Below are 15474 nucleotides of genomic sequence, written 5' to 3' on the forward strand. Positions count from 1 at the left end.
TTTCCCACAGCATTGGAGCTATTTCACCCTCAGTCCTAATTGTCTTCCAATTTATCTGCTTATTCATGAGGCTGAGCAACATTTTTAGAACTTTATGGTATACATTTTCTTGGATATCTTATCAAGTTTATTTCTAGTTGGAATAGTTGGGTTTACATTCTAAAGTTAATATAATTATTCAAAAAAACTTTTGAGAAAAACAATTAAATTTTTTTTTTTGAACTAAGTTGTATTTTTGTTTTTGCATTTGTTTTTTGTTTTGTTTTTGTTTTTGTTTTTGCTTTGGAAGAGTCTTATGCCATTAACAAGGAAGTAATCTTATAGGTGATGGAGCTATGTATTTATAATAATTTCCACTGAATGTATTCTATTAGCAGAGAAGCCTATTGTAAATTTATAATAATCAGATCTGGTTTCGAAGGTCATTCAGTGATGTAGGCCATTTACAACATTGTAGATATGAAAATACCAAGCAAAACTAGGGATTATTTTAAATGCTTTTTTTTTTGCTCTATAAGGATTTATATGTTACTAAATGCCCAGCCTTCTTTTATCAAGTGGTTGACTTGTTTGTTTTGAAATTACTCATATCACTGAAGTCATCAATTTGAGTAATATATTTGACATCCTGGTATATATTTGTATATGTGAATATTCTATATACCATCATTAGATTAGCCTTTATTGTAAGACATTAGAGTAATTTGATATCGTCTTTCCTGTAAACTTGAAAGCTTATAGGACATGATGCTAGGTCTAGTTTTTAATAAAGTTAAAATAGTCCTCTGAGCTCAGTGGGTTAGACATTCCTCTGCGGACCGCATGGTTGCAGGTTTGATTCCCAGTCAGGACACATGCCTGGGTTATGGGTGTGTGAGAGGCAACCAATCAATGTTTATCTCACACATTGATGTTTCTCTCCTTCTCTTTCTCCCTCCCTTACCCTCTCTCTAAAAATAAAAAAAAATCTTAAATAGTCATGTGGGATAAATTATCTATAGTCTATATTAAAATATTATTGTTGCTTTTGCATATGGATGCTCTTGCTTTAATTTAAACTATTAGTGAACCATGGGCAATTCTTTGACACTCATTTGAGGACTTCAAGGGCAGCTGTTCCCTAGTAAATTTAAATAAAAAAACTCCCTGGTTTACAGTGGCAATTAACTCTGATCTTAAGGGTTCTCGAGTGACAACTTTATTACGGCCTTCTTTTAGCTACCTTGTAAGAAAATTAAGTCAAATTTTACTTAGGCTTCTAATTCAAAACGGTTGCCTGAGAACAGTCATTTATCTTTCTGTTTTCCTCAAGTGTCAGTGAAATGACAGCATACAAAAAAAAAAAAAAAAGAAAGAAAAGAAAACTATGATACTAGGAAACTGAAAAAGCAGAAAAGAATATTAAGTCAATTTAAGATATAAAATAGAATTAGATTGATGCAGTTAAGCAGTTTATGAAGCTGTAATACAATACAGATGGAAGTTAAGATTTTTCCAGTAAAACTAGTTTTAATATATTACCAGAAGAGGTAGAAGGAATTTATGAAGGAAGATGAGTTGTTGTTCTAAATTGTTTATCACTTTAGACTTTGATCTGAAGCTTTTTGAGGAGTACTTAAGATTTAACAATGGTCTTTGAAAACATAAAACGCCTTTCCCATTCTGTGACACCTTTGCAAATTTGCCATAAGTAATGGAGGTACATGAATTCCTCACTTTGTCTCATTGGGTTGGGGCTGAATGAAACATAGTTTTTGCATCTGCAAGGCTGCCAATCAGCCATGAATCTGTGGTTATTCCCCCTCAATCCAACTACTTCTGAAAGCCCAGTTTGAAAAAGGCAGTTAATCTCTTACTTTAAACACCATTTAAACTCTAGCAAATATTGATTCCTCTCCAGATTTACTTCATGACCTTTACTTTCATCTCTCCAACTAGATTTTAAGCACTGAGGAAGAAACTGTATCATAAATCTTATGAAGCCTTTAGATGCCTAGTGTAGTGCTAAGTACATACTTATACTTTTTCAAATTGTTCCTCCAGACAGCAGACAGATACCCATGATATGTACTGTATTTAATTCTGACCCATGACACATTTTATACCTTGACGTGTTGGAAGGAAGGAATCCTAAGCTGGGAGTCAGAGCAACATCAGGAGTAGACTCTTCAGACTCCTGGTGTGGCTACTGAGTCACTTTCTATAACAGTGGGTAAGTTGTACCAACTCTACAAATTAGAACAAAAATAAATAACAGTATCACTTTCTTCCTTCCACATATGGATGTGAGAATAAAATGAGAATTATAGGACAAAATCAGATTTTTGAAAAATCTGTAGAAATAAAATGTAGTAATATTTTGTTATAGGTGATTTGCATTTGTCATTCAGAATATACCTTAATTTTGTCCCTCAGCTTTTTATATTCTTGTCATCAAAAACATCTTTGTTTTCCTTTTAAGAATGAGAAAATACTGTCAATTGAAGTTAGGTCACATGTGAATACTGAGCTCTAAACTAAATGAATCATGGTACAAGCCTAATTGTTTCCTGATGTGACTTGACCCCTGAATCTATTGTCAAGATACATAGATTACTCGTATGACATATTAATATGACCAAAACAAGACAACTACATATCTTTGAAGAAGTTAACTGGCTTTAGTATGGTAATTATTCTTATACTCCCCCCAAGCAAATGCCTTACAATATTGATTTATTTTAAAAGGTAAAATCATTTGGTTTGTGGACATTACCAATTGTTATGATTGAAAGAGTTAAATCCATAATTTCTAAATATGCTATTAGGAGGAAATTAATATTAGTTTAACATTGTGAAACAATGGCAGTCAGTAGTTTGTCTCTGTTAAGATCACTAACTTAGGGCATACCATTCCGGTTGGACAAGGTATCAAAATGTGACTAACTTTTAATGAGTGCTAATAAAAACATGTGTTCTACCTCATGACACTACACAATTGCTGCTTGAGCTTTTTGCATTCCAGTTCAATTGTACATAGTTAGCACATGTGGCTTACCACTTAGTTTCCCTCTATTGGTTAGGTCTTAGTGTATTGGAAAATCTTGGGGGAACATGATAGAAAAGTAAGCCCTCTCTTAGAACATTGCTTAGCAAAGATAATTTTTCCTTCCTTAATGAATTATTCTAACTTTGGAATTTTGTCTTGCGCTTTTAAAACAAATAATGTATAATAATGCAAGGTTACCTGAAGAACAAGCCAGCAGCTTTGGCCCTCTGCAAAACTATATACCAGTGTTAGAATTTAAGTTGAAACAGTACAAATTGAAATGGGTACTCTACTAAATTGTGAGCTGTTTTGTTCTTTTAATATTTAGAAAATTTTGAAAGCTGTAGGAAAACTTTCTACTTGTCACTTTAATAGAATGTCCTAAACTAAAAGGTATCTTTTTATGGGTTCTGCCTCTGCTGCTACTGACTAATTATGTGACCTCAAGCAAATCTCTTAATTCTCTGAGCCTCAGGTTTCTCATCTGAATGAAGATAATTACGCCTGCTCCTAACCACAGGAATGTTCTAAGAATAGCAGCAGAGAGACTTTTTATAAAGGCTTAAACATGAGGTTTATAGATTTATGATCGTAGTCTTCTGTGTAAAAATTACTTGGTTTGTTTCATTTTTATAATTAAAACCAAAAAGACCTGCTTTGTAATAAAGCACGTGAACAACTCTTTCCTATGCATGCTTTTGTCTAGACACCTGGCCAAAGTGCAGACATGTCTCGTGTATATGAAATCATTCAGTGACATGAGTAAGCAAAAGAACATTGACCAGGAACTATAAACAGCCAGGCAGGGAGTTGAATGATAAGTGTAGTAGAAGATCTCTTGAGAACATAGGAATACATTATTTACTTCATACATTACTTACCTCTGTCTCCTTTAGTTTTGATACAGACATCTTCTGTTGGGAGAGAATGTATTAGGATCTCTCTTCTCTCTCCTTCCCCAGAATAATTACTACTCTCCTGTTTATTAAGATATGTTATTTTCTATATTTGATAAGAGCAACATGGGAATGTGAACAGCGGAGGCATAAACAAAGGTTGAGAATCACCGATCCAGAAATGACCCAGATTTCCCATGTTTATAATTTTAGGTTCCCTAGGTAACTGAGATTTGGTCTGACATTTGATATCATAACTAAGGCAGGGTTAACACATAGGAAAGAGCAAAAAAGAAATAACTTTCCAGCTTTCCATGTGTTTAGATTTGGTTTAAATTCCAGGACAAGGAATAAAGGCCAGAAACTATTGACATAAATTCCATTTTCCTTGACCATGAGGAAATGAGAGTAGAAAACAGTTGGTTTCTATACAGTGCATACCATGTCTGAATGAAGGGACTCTGGAAGTACAGAGTGAGAAATTAGGGGAAGTTATGTTTTGGGGTGATGTGTTTTGATATAAAATTTTAGAAAAGCTTTTTAGACTATTAGCATGCAAATAGTCGAGTCACAGCACCACGTTTCACAAGTTTCTTGAAGTCACTTGATTGAAAATCAGAATGTATCTTCTCAAAGAAGTGATGCTCACAATGATGAAACTAGAAATCAGTCTGAGATTTAGTTTCTAAAATTGAGGCAGTATAGAATAGTGGGGCAGAATAATGACATTTGGAATCAGAGGGCATGGTCTTGAGCCCTGGTTGTGTTTCCTTATAGATGTGTAATCATAGCTATATTATTAAACCTGTCTGAATGTGTTTCTTCTTGTGTAAAAAGGTAGTAATATTATTTTTCCCCCAAGGTAGTTTTTAGGAAATGATATAATTAACTGTGAATATTAACTTTTAAGCAGAAGATACTATATAAAAAATTTTAAATGATATACAACATTTATTTGGTCCATATGATTTGCCAAGAAAAACATAACTGTAAGGTAAATATTTTTGCTTTATAAATGAGGCAGCAGGCACAGAGAAGTTCATTAATATGGTGGTGTGATTTGAAACATGCGCCCAAATTCACACTGTTAACCCCCACGCAGCTCTCTACGAACATCTTTGTAGGTGCCAACCATATAAACATTTTTAAAAAATAATTTTTATTTTATAATTACAGTTGATGTGCAATATTATATTAGTTTCAGTTGTACAATGCAGTGATTAGACATTTATATAACTTAGGAAGTGTTCACCCTGATAAGTCTGGTACTCATCTGACACCATAAATAGCTGTTAAAATATTATTGATTATATTCCCTATGCTATATTTTACATCCCTATGACTGTTCTGTAACTGTACCAATTTGTACTTCTTAAACCCTTTACTATTTTCACCCATTCCCTCCCCCAACCCCTCCTATCTGCCAACTGTCAAAATGTTCTCTGTATCTATGAGTCTATTTCTAGTCTGCTTTTTCATTTATTTTGTTCTTTAGTTTCCACATATAAGTAAAATTACATGGCGTTTGTCTTTTTCTGAATTATTTCACTCAGCACAATAACTTCTGGGTTCATCCATGTTATTGCAAATGGCAAAATTTCTTTTTTATTTTTTTTATGGCTGAATTATATTCCATTGTATATATGCACCACTTCTCTATCCATTCATCTGTTGATGGATACTTAAATTCCGGCCTGTAAACTTTCTGTTAAGAAATCAGCTGAGAGTCTTATGGGGGCTCTCTTGTAGGTACTAACTGCTTTTCCATCACTGCTTTTAAGATTCTCTCTTTGTCTTTAATCTTTGGCATTTTAATTATTGTATCTTGGTGTGGGCTACTTTGAGTTCATCTTGTTTGGGATGCTCTTTACTTCATGAGCTTGTGTGTCTTTTTATTTCACTAGGTTAAGAATGTTTTCAATCGTTATTTCTTCAAATAGGTAAGAGGTTCTCAAACCTTTGCTCTCTCTTTTCTGCTCCCATACCCCTTGATGCAGATGTTGTTCCTCTTGATGTTATCCCAGAGGTCCCTTCAACTTCCCTCCTTTTTAAAATTCTTCTTCTCCTCTTCCTCCTCCTCCTTCTTCTTCTTAATTTTTTTTGCTGCTCTGATTGGGTGTTTTCGGCTACTTTGTCTTCCAAATCATTGATTTGCTTATGTTTCATCTAATCTGCTGTTGATTCTTTCTATCTTTCTAGTGTGTTCTTCATTTCATTTGTTTATTCATTTCTTCTTTTCTCTTGCTACTTTTAAGATTTTCTCTTTGTCTTTAACCTTTGGCATTTTAATTATGATTTGTCTAGGGGTGAGCCTCTTTGAGTTCATCTTGTTTTGGACTCTCTGCACTTCCTGGACTGGTATATTTGTTTCACCAAATTAGGAAAGTTTACTGTCATTATTTATTCAAATAGCTTTCCAATTTCTTTCGCTCTCTTCTCCCTCTGGCACCCTCATGATGCGAATGTTGGCACACTTGAAATTGTCCCAGAGGCTCCTTACACTATCAATTTAGTGTTTTAGTATATCATTTCTACATTACTACAGCAACTTCCTTACTGTTCTCTCTACTTCCCTCTGTCTTTTATTGCTGCTTAGGCTCTTGTCCACTCAGGTCCCTTCCTCTTCAAGAGTCTAAATTCTTTAGCTTGGAAACAAGTTCTCTTATAGTTTAGCTCATTCCTCCCCTTCTCACACTGTTGTTCAGCTGCTCCTCACTGCTTGCAGTTTCTAAAAGGGCATATACTTTCTCATGCTTCCCTTGAGGGAGGCCTTCCCTGTGCACTGCACTTGGGCTTTGGTAGGTAGAGGATGATCCCAAAGAACTCTTTGTTTATCTGAAATAATTTCAGCACTGTGTGCTTACTAGCTCAAGGGCAAGGACCACCTTACCTCTTCCTTTTTTTTTTTAACCTGTATTCCTGGATCTGATATATGCCTGACCATAGTAGGTGATCAGAAACGAGGACCTGCTATTAGGAAGTGGGGAAATATATGTAGAAGACAAAGTTCAGGACATTGTGGAAAAATTGATTTGTCAGTATTGGCATTTTGATAAAATGAGGGAGAGACACAGGTCACCTGAGATTTTGTAGGACCTACAAGAAGACAATAAAACTGTCTTATTTCCATTTAGAGTTGTTCCTGAGTTACTTATTCACTATAAATGTCCTATAGTTAATAATGAAGATGCATCAAAGATAATTGAAAACACATTATCTTTAAAATTCTAAGTACCCACATTTTAAGTATTGAAAGGCAAAATTTTCCTTGTCAGGAGATTATTCCTTCCATGTTCTGCTTATAATATGCTTTTATCATTGCATTGTGGGTCTTTCCATAAAAAATATTTTTAACATTTATAATATGTCATTTTGAATTGTACCTTTTAGAAAAAATGGAGAGAATTAAAAATCTTCATACCAGATTGCTGTTTGTTTCAACTATCCACACCTTTTAAATATGTGATTAGTTTATCATTGCAGTGATTTGGTTATTAAAAGCCTACAGAAATACTAGCTTGCTAAAGTGCACAGCACCTACTTATATTAATTTTCCTTTAAAATAAATGAGTGAACTACAGTTTTTTGGGAAAAAAAAAGTGCTTTTTTAATGGGTTTTCCTTCTGCCAGAAGAAGATATTGCAACAGCATGTTTCTGCTAGTAGGCAGGTGTGGCTCCATTTAACTATCTGTTTTGCATGAAGGTTGCCAGTGAAAATCTGGATAGTTTGCTTGGCTGCTGAAATATATCAGTAGGTACTTTGGGAAGATTCTACATAAACCCTCTCTGTATAATTGCAACTGACAATAGCTCTACCCGCTGACTGAGAGAATAGTCCTCTGTTTGGAATGATCAGAACTCATTTTATATTCAGTCTTTGGATGAAAATGCAGTTGTTTATTTTCGCAGATGTTACTTGTTAAAGATTCCAGCAATAACAAAAAAACTGGGAGAGGGAACCAAATATTATTTCTTGACTAGAAAAAGCTTACGTTGTAACTATATGGAACAGGAGGAACATTTAAAGTATTTCTAGTAGTATATGTTTTTCTTTCTCTCGGTTTGATATTGGTGTTTTTTGAAATTAGGAAAATAGAGTGAATAGAGGAAGGTGGACTGGACTCCAGGGAAGAAAATTAATTTTAGCCTATAGTAGAAATATACCTCACTCTTAATACCTTAGGTATCTTTTGATTAAAATTTTATATAGTAAAAAAATCAAATATTGGTAATGCAAATATTTATGTTTTTATGTATGTATGTATATATGAATGTATATATATGAAGTATTACAGATAACTAGAGTAGTATCTTGCTTAAAGGAGAATTGGACTGATTTTTTTGTGAAAAATTCTTATAAATATTGATAGCCAATCTCTAATTAGCTACATTGAACAGATGTAGTTCCTTAAAAAAAATAAATTTTAAAGTCTAGAGTAACTTTAGTTTATATATAATATTTTCCTTAAATGACAATAAAGTCAATTTTACTACTAGAACTCACTTCAAAAGTATTCTGAGCTATTTATATGACTAGCTCACTTTGTGAAATAATAAAATACATAAAAATAGTAAGACTCAGTAACTTATCCAAATAAGGTATTTCTTATATGAGTACCTGATATTCACACTATTACATTTTATCACATTATAAAAAGTTTGTAAGTTTGAAAGTTTTAAGTGAATAGAACGCAGTATTGACATTTTGAATTATATAGGAATGGTGTTCTATCTAGTAAATGTAATATCAAGTTAATTATAGCAAAAATATTTGAATTCCCTTTTTGAAAAGAAAAAATGGCAATGTCTTATATTCTTTAACAAATTTTTTAAAATGTTTTATTGATTATGCTGTTACAGTTGTCCCAATTTATGTTCCCTTTGTACCCCTCCACCCAGTGGCCCCCCTTCCCTCCAGTTGTCCCCCACCCCTTAGTCCATGCCCATTGGTTGTGCATATAGTTCTTCTCATCATCTTCCTGTCTACTCCATTCCCTCCTACATCATCTCCTGCATCATCTCCCTCCCTTTCCCCCTTCCCCCCTCCCCTCTAACCTCCCTCCTATATGTAACCCGTACCTATAATTTTTTTTCCACTCTCGTTGCCTACTTAGTTTGCCTTTGTTTTGATTCCCTAGCTTCTGTTGTTGGTTGTTGTGATACAGTTTTCATTTTAATGTTCATAGTTTTGATACTCCTTCTTCTAAACAAGTCCCTTTAACATCTCATATAGCATCTATTTGGATCTAATGAACTCCTTCAGTTTTACTTTGTCCTGGAAGCACTTTCTCTACCATTCTATTCTGAATGATAGCTTCGCTAGATAGAGTAATTGTGGCTGTAGGTTTTTGCTTTTCATTACGTTGAATATTTCTTGCCAGTCCCTTCTTGCCTGCAGAGTCTCCTTTGAGAAATCAGCTGATAGTCAAATTGGGACCTCTTTGTACATAATTCTCTTCTCTCTTGATGCTCTTAAGATTCTCTCTTTATCTTTAATTTTTGACGTTTCGGTTATAACGTGTCTTGGTGTGGTTCTCCCTGGGTCCAGATTATTTGGAACTCTGCATGATTGGGATCTCTATCATCCCTGCCATCCTGCAGTTTTTGCTTCCTGGGAGGGGCTGTCACACCTCCTACGCTATATTGGGTGGAGCCCCGTGTGCTGGTCACTACCAGGCGACCCTTCTCACCACACTGTGGCGCTTTGTGTGGGGGCGGGGTCCAAGATGGATTCCCGTCATTGTCATTCTCTCTCTGCTGAGAGACCAGGAGCCTCATCTTCTGTCGCACACCCTCTGGACCTAACAGTCCAAGGCAATGGGGGTCTGCCTTCCCCGTCATTGCGAGCTGACGGGTTTGGTCTGCAGCCGGGGGTGCCTCCCCAGGCGCTTCTCGCCTCCCCTTAAATATGGGTGTCTGTGCTTACCGCAGTCCTGCCACCCGTTGCTGCTGCTGCCGCCACCAGCACAGCCCGACCTCTCCGCCCCGGCTTCGCCCCTCCTACCCGTCTGGACGAGCACCACTTGTTTATAACTTCATACGTTGGACTTCCATGTAGCTTTATTTTCTGGAACTTCTGGTTATTTCTGGTTTTGTGGTAGTTGTAGTCCTTAGTTGTGGAGGGAGATAGAGCATGTCATTCTAGGCTTCCATCTTGGCTGAAAGTCTCTTTTTAAAATTTTAACTGAATAAAAAAGCAAAGCAAATTTTTATAGATGATATTAGGAAGCATTTGCTTCTTCACTATCCAACTGTGTACTTGATTCAAGAAAGGGACAATTGTTCTTTACTATGAGTTGTTGTCTCTGATAAATTCCTGTTATTTTTACTGTCTTGTTAAAATGGGACCAGAACTTTTTATGTGCAAGTATAATGTGATGAGAATTTGCAGGTTCATTAGAAGTTTCCTGATGCTTATAACATTATGCATTTTAAAATGATATATTCAGTCAAAAATTAGAAACCATAAAACTGTCAAATAATAGGGAATAGGTTAAGTAAATTACAATGTTACTCTGAGAGAATATAATGTAGCCAATAAAAATATGCTTTCAAAGTATATATATGTACATATATTAGTATGAAAAAGTTAAGGACAAAACAAGTTGTAAAACAACATGTACAGAAACCATGCAAATTTCTGTAAATATAGGTGCTTGAAACACTAGAAATACAGAATCTCAGTGATGAGATGTCATTTTTCTTTATCTGTAGTTTTATAAAATTTCTATAATGTGAACACAAATGTAAATGCTCATATTCACATTATAGAAATTTTGTAAAACTACAGATAAAGAAAAATGACATCTCATCACTGAGGGACATCTGTAAAACTGTCAACAATAAAAATAAAGGAAAAAATATAGCAGGCTTTTTTGTTGAAATCAACATACTGATTCCAAAATGTAAAGCAAAGGAATTAGAACAGCTAAAACAATTTTGAAAAGAAACAAAGCTGAAAAATGCACAGTACTGGTTTCAAAACCTTAAAGCTACCATAATCTAGACAAGGTAATAGAGGTAAAAGAATAGATGCATAGATTAATGTGATAGAATATTGCATTCAGAAATAAATCCACACATACTTAATTTTTGACAAAGATACAAATGCAGTTCAGTGTTGCTAGAACATGAACATACATATATAATTTAAAAAGAACCTCTATCAGCATTTTGCACCATGTAAAATAATTAACTCAAAATGGATCATAGACTAAATGTAAAACCTAAAATTACTGAACTTCCAGAAGAAAGCATAGGTAAAAATTCTAGACTTTAAGGAAGTCTAAGGTGTTGTTAAAGAATAAAAGAATTAACTGAAAATTTGTTTTTCAATTGAAATTAGAAAGGTCTTAGAAAAAATACTGTTAAGGTAACGAAAATAAAAGTACAGATTGGAGGAATATATTTGCAAAGCACTTATCAATAAAGGCTTGGCATGGAGAATATATAGTTATACCTCACATGCCAATAAGAAAAGGGACAACCCAATTAAAAAATGAGCAAAAGATATAAATAGACCCTTCATTAAGGAAAATACATGATGGCAAGTAAGTACGTGAAAAGTTATTAGGGAGATTTAAAATAAAACTATAATGGGATCATTATACATATGTATTTGAATGACTAAAATTTAAAAAAAAATTTTTTTTTCAAGCACGGGAAGGGATGCAGAAAACAATCCTCATACATGGCTACTGGGAATGCAAAATAGTACAGCCATGTTGAAAAACTATTAGTTTCTTGTCCTGGCTAGTGTGGCTCAGTTGGTTGGAGCATTGTGCTGTAAACTGAAAGGTTGCAGGTTCAATTCCCAGTCAGGGCACATAGCTAGGCATACGTAGGTTGTGGGTCTGGTCCCCATTCAGAGAGGGTTTGGTCCCCAGTTGGGGTGCATGGGAGAACTGATTGATGTTTCTCTCTCCATCTATGCTTCTTTCCTTTTTTCTCTCCCTCCCTTCCCCTCTCTCTAAAGTCAATAAGCATGTCCTTGGGTGAGAATAAGAAAAAAAGAGATAAAAACTATTAGTTTCTTATCAAATTAAGTATAACATAATCATATAATCCCCAAATACCATTTTTAGATATTAACCCAAGAGAAATAAACATCTGTTCACACAGTATTGTTAAGATGTCGGTTTTTGTGTGCACATATTTATTAGCATCCCAAACTAGATACAACTCAGAATATCTTCAAATGGGGAATGAATCAGCATTATAACACATCCATACAATGGAATACCATTCACTAATAAGGAATGAGCTCTTCAAATAGTTGTATACTTTGTCATTCTATTTACATGACATTTTAGGAAAGGCAAAACTATAGGAGCAAATCTAAAAATCATTGTTGCCTGTGGGGTGGTAGCGGGGATTGACTACAAAGGAGCATAAGGGAACTTTTTAGAGTGATGGAAATGTTCTATATTTTGGTTGTCAGATTTCACAGAACCATATAGTTTTACTCTAGAGATTACACCTCAAAACTGACTTTAGCTGGCAACCTTTAAAATAATTAGTTTAGAAAGAATGATTAACATTTAAAATGATTTATTCAGGCAAAGGATATTGAATGGCTACTAAAACTATGAACTGAAATATTATTGAGGAACAGTCTACTGAAATGACACCCATAGATTATTGCTAATCTTTCTAATTTGAAGAAGGCTGTGCAGTTTCACTTTAATCAAGTGATCAGTCAAATTTCGCATTGCTGACTAGGCAAGAACTAAACATTTTGTGCCTCTTGACTTAGAGTAACATAAAGTTCACAGTAGCAGCACTTATGAACTATTGTGAAAGATATTAAACCTGGATCTAGTCAAGACTTTAAACCTAACTTGCACTTTACAGAAATATAGGAGATAAAGCAATGAGTTAAATTACACCATTAGATAACAATTAGAGAAATCCAGAATATGGGACACTCCTGAAGACAACTTGCCTGGTATTTTTAAAAAATAGTGTAATAGAGGAGACCTTTCTAGATCAAAAGTGAAATAATAGTCAAATAGTATTTGATTACTGATTGGGGGGGGGCAGAGATGAGGTCATGTGCGAAGAAGCTCCAGGTCAGGACTTAAAATAAGGGCGGTCTGAAAGAGAAGGAGTTTCTGCCATGCTGCCTGTAGTAAGAGAGGAGCTACATATGTCTGCTCCTCTGAGGATTTGGCCACGCAGCCTGAGCTAGTAAGAAAGAGGTAGCTGGTCTGCCATGGAAGAGAGGAGAGGTAGCAGCCATGCCAAGCTGCAGTGAGGAAGGAGCAGCCGTGAGGGGCGGCCATAAGGTCTGAGAGAAGCAGCAACTATGCAGTTTGTAGACAGGTTTCCTCCAGGCAGCCAGGTGCAGTAAGGAAACAGCAGCCAAGGCCGAGAGAACGGCCTGCTGCTGCTCTGACTGCCTGCTCCAGGTGGCTCCGAAGCCACCAAAGACTCTGCCTTGCGAGACACTGACCTGCTGCTGCCTCTCAGACCCCGATTCTATCTGGATTCTTGGGACTCTGGACTTACAGAGAAGTCACTCTCTTGAGATGTGTGCTTCCTGGGACTCCAACATGACCCAATATATAACGGCATATATATTCCTGGACCACTACATGGAGGCTGAGGACAACATACCCCAGATCCTGGAGGAGAGAGCTGCTGCGAGAGGATGGCGACTCTGAAACCCATGAGTGTCCATTCCAGAGGGGATGGCGATCTGTTTGCATAGCTGGCTTAAGAACAGATGGGAAACTTCTGGGCATGGTTTTGGCTTACAGCCTAGTGGAGAGCAAGGGAAGTGCTGGGTTTCGTGGGCAAGCTGGGCTCCGAGCAGGAGTGCTCCCAGCCTTGAGCCCCCAAGGTTGGAATCCTGTAAATAAAAACCTGTTTCCCTCAACACTAATTGTTGGGTCATGCACCAAGGTGCCATGTGCAGGAGTCCCAGTTTGCTGGGTTATACCTTCCTCCCTCTCTCTCTCTCTCTCTCTCTCTCTCTAAAAATCAATTAAAAAAAATTTTTTTAATGAAATTCTCAAGTAAAATCCCAATTCTAACTGCTATTGAAAATCCATTTCCATGAAATCTTCTACCATGAGGAAAATGCCACAATTAATTTCCCTGATAGGGTTAGTTGTAAACTTCATTGCCATGGTTTTTGCCCTAGGCAGAATGATTCCTAGAACTAAGACTTAGCATTCATTGCTCACATCTCTGGAATTCGCTTTTTCTAGTTTGCCAAAATACAGTAAACAAGGTGTACAATACACTCTCTTTCTGCAACTATTTTTAAGTGAAAGTACTATTCTCGTTCTGACTTCCATTCACTTCTTCACACATGAAAATCAAATTTAATTTTTAGTAGTGCCTGTTAGTCATTTGAGCTCTGTACAACTTCTCCATTTATACTGCTTCACACATCTCTCACAGGACAAGTTCCCACAAAGACCTGTTTTGTTCTGCTGTCGATCCACCTAAAGAAACCAGTTTCAAAACTATGCACAGCTTTGTAAATCAAGATGAACTGGTCAGAAATTGGATACAGAAACAAACAAGACCAAATAATGCTTCCTCCTTAACAAGCAGTGTGTTATATATAATAAAATTGTAGATAGAGAAATGCTATGTATTCTAAGAATATTCTAATTAGAAAGTTTATATCATATTCATATTGTAGTCATAGTCAAGTCATTAGCTTGTTCCCGTTGCTAGAGTTATGAAAATATAAGTAATGCTTCTAGTAGGATACTGTAGGCAAAAGAGGACAATGAGAACAAATGATGAAATGTGAATTTTAGTTCTGGGTATTTCTTAGCATAAGAAGAAGAGTTTGATATCAAGCACAGATTTCCTTCTTTTGGGCAATAGTTAGCAGACCACAGTAAGAAGGAATATACTGGTATGCAGAATTTATTTTCCCAGGGACCTCATCTAGGTCAAGAAGAAAGAAATACTCTTACACAGTTCATAAGTAACAGAATTATGTTTTAATAATTTGATACTTAATTCAGTATCAAATAATCTTCCAAAGAATCTCCTTCTTTTCTGATGCTTTTTTTTTCCTCTTGAGAAATAAAAAAAAGGAAACAAAAGCAAAGAAAAAATGTCCTCTACTCATTATTCCAACAATAGGTAAAGGCTAGGCTTACACCGCAAGTGAGAGTATTCTCAGAATACTTAGTGAAAATACATATTCTATGTCCTGAATCAAATTCATTTGTTATAAAATATAAAACTATTGTGGAGAACACATGACACATTTAAAAAATTTTCATCCTCCTTAACTCCCAATACTTTTCGAGAAGAACATTTAAAAAAATAACTTCTCCCCCTCCTAGAGCCCGTTTCCCACCACAGATGTTTACATGAGCATATTTATTTTCTGTCTTGAAGAAACCAGATTAGCAAGGTAACTTTTCTAAAACATTTTTTTACATGAGAATATAAAAGGATTAAATTGAATAATTAAATGCCTTCTTGCTTGCAACTGCTTCTCCCTGGCACTCCTTTCTCAGCTTTCGTAGTCTACTCTCCCCTGCAGACAATTTAGGACTATCTGATTTCTAAGT

At 35.4% G+C, this 15474-nt stretch overlaps 1 protein-coding gene across 1 annotated transcript in view; it reads left to right on the forward strand.

The window, feature by feature from the left end:
* Positions 1 to 15474, forward strand: part of CUNH9orf85 (chromosome unknown C9orf85 homolog) — a 49452-nt gene that overhangs the window by 12098 nt on the left and 21880 nt on the right. The window lies entirely within an intron of this gene.

The sequence above is a fragment of the Furipterus horrens genome, unplaced genomic scaffold (assembly GCF_987537825.1).
Source record: "Furipterus horrens unplaced genomic scaffold, mFurHor1.1.pri manual_scaffold_4, whole genome shotgun sequence".
Lineage (NCBI taxonomy): Eukaryota > Metazoa > Chordata > Mammalia > Chiroptera > Furipteridae > Furipterus > Furipterus horrens.